Here is a 5503-nt window from a genome sequence, read left to right as displayed (position 1 = left end):
CCTTTTGTCCTGTGTGATATCTCTTGACTGCTATAAAAAACCATCTACCCCAAGAGATGGCAAAACAGTACAGAAAGAAGAGCAGAGTTTATTCAGGAGCATTAGATAAAAGAACATCTCCGACCTGCTGATAGCGGTAAACCTGAAGACTGACGAGATGATTAAGATGCTGAGATAATGCTATTTATTTATTTATTAAAAGGAATGCATTTATAAAAGCATTTAATTAAAGCCATATAAAGATGAAAAAAAGCCAATAATTACCACGTGCCACCTGGCAAGGATTAAGCTGCATTCCAAAATGTTCTAGGTGTACTTTCACATGAGAGAGCTGAAGAGCTGCTCTAAACCCAGAAAATAATCTTAATAGAGTCAACTGCACTGTCTCTTTTGTTTTGACTTCGTTCTGTATTCGGGTGTGGTACGAACTTACGTAGCTGGTAAAAACGACAGGCAGTAGGACGAAAATAAATAAACGAAAGTCACTTGCCCGTCTCCTAATAACTGCTGACTGAGCTTAAGAACAAGTCCCCGGCAGTGTGCTAGCAAATCACAACCACCAGTAATGACGGCAGCCCGTTTTGATGTCAATTTAATTTGCAACCTGTATACCAGTATTTTTAAAGCGGCAATGCCGGGTCTATAACCCTAACCTTATTCCTAAGCCTAACCCTACTCCTAACGCTAAGCCTAAGTGTTAGAGTTAGGTCCTAAGAGCAGCGGCATCGCCGCTTTAAAAATAGCGCTATAGAGGTCGCAATTTAAATTGACGTCAAAACAGGCTGCTTTTATTACCAGTGATCGTGATTTGCTATCACACTGCCGGGGACTTGTTCTGTCATTCTTAAGGTCAGTCAGCATTTATTAGGAGTCGGGCAAGTGACATTTATTTTTGTTCGTGGTAGTCACTCTTGGTGTTATCAGCACCGTTAAAGTGACTACCAGGGCTGTATTCTATCAGTATTGTGATGACTCTGCATTTAGGATTGGGGGGATGGGAAGGAGTAACATCGAGGGCTCAATGTCTGTAACCAGAGAAGCTGATTATATGTGAATTGGTTCTTTCCATTATAAAGTTTGTGTTTTCCCTAACTCTGCTGGTAACTTGCTCTTGATGATCACTCCTGGGGATGTGACAGTCCTTCTGGTTGCCTGATACAAGAAACTGCTGGGAAAGAGGGACTCGGGCCCTTGTACACAGAGATGAAAGGTCCCCAAGTCACCGGCAGATCCTATCAATGACGAATCTGCCAGTACGTCTCACTGAAGACAAATCGCAGGTAGAGCACCGAGCTGGGACAACTTTGAAGTCCTTGGAGTCAAATCTGTATATTTATTTTGCGCTGGATGGTCGCGTTTACATAAAAACAAGTTAATAAAAGAAAAAGGTTAGCTTAAGCAAAGCAACTTAACAGCTTGCCCAAAAAAATTGATGGCAAGCTCTTGAGACTGCTCAGGGAATTTCAGCAGATCTGTTGTTATGCAGTAGATGATTTGTCTCAGTTTTATATATATGAGAACTGTAAAGGTTAAATGATCATGTGTAAGGTTGTTTGAGACATATGGTATATAAATGTCAAGTTTCAAACCATGTGACACAGTGAGAGATATTTGACAATGTATAAATATTATCTATGAATGAGAGAAGATAAAGTTATATTTACGTCTAAAATAGACCTAGTTGGCCATTATGATTGTACTACGTGCAAGCACCCATACTCATTGCCATCATTATCAGTTATTTATATAGCACCACTAATTCCGCAGCGCTGTACAGAGAACTCACTCACATCAGTCCCTGCCCCATTGCCCCAGTCTAAATTCCACTAATATAGACACACACTCATACACAGACCTAGACAGAGAGGGAGAGACTAGGGTCAATTTTTGATAGCAGCCAATTAACCTACCAGTATGTTTTTGGAGTGTGGGAGGAAACCGGAGCACCCGGAGGAAACCCACGCAAACACGGGGAGAACATACAAACTGCACACAGATAAGGCCATGGTCGGGAATCGAACTCATGTCCCCAGTGCTGTGAGGCAGAAGTGCTAACCACTAAGCCACTGTGCTGCCCAACCCAACTAGTCCGACATACTGACTTACCTCGTCCCTAAATACCTGTTGAACCTGGTTATTGGCCACGTGATCGGCTACAATGCACAGATCACAGTGTGTGTGGCTGAAGACAAGGGGACTGATTCATCAATCGGCCGATTTTAAGCGTATCGTACACAAAATCACTCTGCGTATACCCAGAACCGGGAGATACTTCCGTGAACCTGTCCGATGTGTCTTCGAACGCAAAGGACACTTACTACAGCCTACGATTTTGTGGAGTGAATAGGGCGAGTAAGGGGCGTATTGTAGTGAATTTACAATAGGGGCGTGTCAAACTTGAGCGCATGCAGCCATACCCAAATCCAACTCTGGGCATCTCAAAGTTACTTGTTTTTTTGCCGTATCTCTTGCTCCAGCTACAGGGCTAGTCTAAGTCCTGATCAGCAGTGATCACAGTATTGTATGCATGCTATAACATGTGTTTGCAATCACGAGCAACTGTAAAAATTTGTTTTATGTTCAGTAGACATTAACATCATTCTAATAAATATATTTCATGGGGGGAAAAGTATCAAAAACCACCATATAAATATTTATTTATTTATTACTGCTTTAACATTAATGCCTTTATTATTATCAGGTAACAATAATGCAAGACTTTTTTGTTTTCCTGAGCTTTCTTTTGCGAATGTATAATCCACATAGGTATTGGGTGTATCCTGCAGAGTCGGGTGTAGTAGAGCACAGCAGACCTAATCCCGATCTTAAAAGCACACACATCTAGAGATCCGTGCCTAGATGAATTTGGGTTTATGCAAAGCCTAAATATGTGCGTATAATACTAAACGCGGGTTGTGCTCAGAATTTATGCCTTGATCAATCAGGCCCAAGAAATCTGAGATGTACAATAAATATTCTTTCTCCACAATCTATATATTTTTCTGTTAAGCTCCTGAAACTTTCCCAATTATACTCTTAAATGAGACCAGGGGGTAAATGTATGAACGTGTGGGTTCTTTAACACCCGCGTGTTCAGCGTGTTCGGTGATTAAATTTCAAGCGGCGCTGCATTGTAAAGGGAAACTTCCCTTTACAATGCAGCGCCGCTTGAAATTTAATCGCTGAACACGCGGGTGTTGAAGACCCCGCACGTTCATACATTTACCCCCAGACCCTCTTTTTTTTGTAAGGCATCCTGTGGTTTCAGATACAGCAGCCCTTTATATTTTGGTTATAAAGTAACCAAATCTTTTGCTACACAAAGATGACACCTCACTTTATTGAACACATTGTTGTATTTTAGATGCTGTCCTGTCCCTCTGCTTTTTTTGTTTCCTACAAATATTTTCCAGTATTTATGAAGTGGCAACAATTAAAGCACTGTACAGAATTACACAGATATCACATACTAAGAGAAGGTGAAGAGGGCTGTTCTCATGAGAGCTTACAATCTAAAAATTGTACGGTGCATTTATATGACAACGTTATAACATGAAATAGTAAGATTACATAACCCATCATGGTGTACAAAGCTAAGCAGGGCCGCAACTGTGCGGATGAGATGTGATATTGTGTAATATTGTGTGTGTGTAGTGAGATGTAGATGGTTTGAAAGCGTCACTTGCAGTAATGTTATAGCACAGTGTCCTGTTCTCCGCAGAGATCAGTGGCTTGTTGTACAGAGGTGCTACAAAGTGTGCGAACCCTTTAGAATGTTTTGTGTTTCTGCATAAATGTGATCTTAAATGTATTCAGATCTTCATCTAAGTCATAAAAATAGATAGAGAACCCTATAAATCAAATAACACACAAAAGGACATCCTTTCTTTTTTTCCATTCATTTATTGATATAAATGATACATCAAATTTCTTGTTGAAAAAAATATGTGAATCTTTCAGTGACTTGTGTGTGACCAGCTTGAAGAGCAATGAGTTCCATCAAATGGGGACAGTAATTGTTGACCAAGCCCACACAGCGGCTTGGAGGAATTTTGCTTCAGTACATGGAGGTTTGATGTGGAGGGCTTCCTTGCATGAACATCTCGCTTGAGGACCTGCCACATTGGATCAAGGTCTGGGTCTTGAATCCACCATTCCAAAATGCTAAATTTCTTCTGCTTGTTAGGACTACAGATATTGGATAAGCTTTTAGAACCGGACTAATAGAGACCTTCACCTTTAGCAGCCGCCTTTCCCGTAGACCTAAATCTGTTTGGAGGTACTCGGGTGTCCCAAGGACTTAACTCTATGGTAGTAGAAACTTATCGGTATAACCGTAGCGCAGGGTAGAGTAACCGGAACACTCACCGGGTACAGGTCAAGGTCGTGGGTCAGTAGCAAGCAGGAAAGTCAAAGTACAGGACAAAGGTCAGGGCAAGTTGCAAACACGGGAATTCCAAGAAACGGGCAGAGGTCAACAGGGTGCAGGGGTTCAAGCAAGGTCCAGTAAACAAGCCAAGGTCCCAACAGGTAATCGGGTCACAGATAGCTAAGTATCCACAGGTACAAGAAAGCTGGTCAGCAATTCACTGAGCGCTATAACTGGCAGGGAGGCTAAGCCCTTCCTGACTTAAATACAAACGGTGGCCAATCATGAGTCAGGTAGCCAGCCTGTGGTAATCAGTCCCAGGGGGAGCTTAATTAAAACATAGTTAATGCACACGCGCCCGACTGTCACACTTACTGGGGTGCGGCGCTAATTAATGATAGAAGAGGATCCCGACCGTTGCCTAGGAGACGGTCCGGACGATAGCAGCGGAAGTGACGTCCCAGTCGTCGTGATGACAGCCGGGACGGAGCTTGTAAGTAAAAAATGGCTTAGGGCACTGCTGCGGCTCTTGACACTGCTTCAGCCATATTTTTGGTAGGCTGACTTGTGGATTGCTGTCTTGCTGCATGACCCACCTTCTGTTGAGCTGCAGTTCACAGGTATCCTGACATATTTGGCATCAAGACTAATAAGCAAAGCTATATCTGCTGCCAGCACTAATATGAAGAGTCATCTCTGGTGCCAGGCCTCATATGCACAGTCATATCTGAGTGAAGAGGGGGGCACATTGTCACATGTGGAGTTCCTTATTGGTGGCTCCTACTAGCTATAAGGAGCCGGTGTGTTTTTAGAGACCCATGGCTGCGCCTTAGCCCAGATCCCTGCACTTAAACTTAAACTTGCTTCCTTGCTGGGAGCATCTATGTTGCCATTCAGAATGTTGACATCATACTGTCAACAATCAGAATGTCGACAATTAAAAGGTTGACATTCAGAATGTCGACATAATGCTGGCTCTAGCAGAAGCGGGGGCCTACAAACATGGAGTCCCCCCGAATTTACTATTATCAGCACTAGGCTTTTCCAGCCAGGGCTGGTGGCACTATAGGCAGGGGAACTCGCAGTGTGGGGTCAGCACGGGGCTGGATTCCCTAGGGAGATTGGGTCTGCAGA

Source organism: Mixophyes fleayi, chromosome 2 (genome assembly GCF_038048845.1).
Source record: "Mixophyes fleayi isolate aMixFle1 chromosome 2, aMixFle1.hap1, whole genome shotgun sequence".
NCBI lineage: Eukaryota > Metazoa > Chordata > Amphibia > Anura > Limnodynastidae > Mixophyes > Mixophyes fleayi.
The sequence above is the reverse complement of the archived record's forward strand: the minus strand, read 5'-3'. Positions refer to the sequence as shown.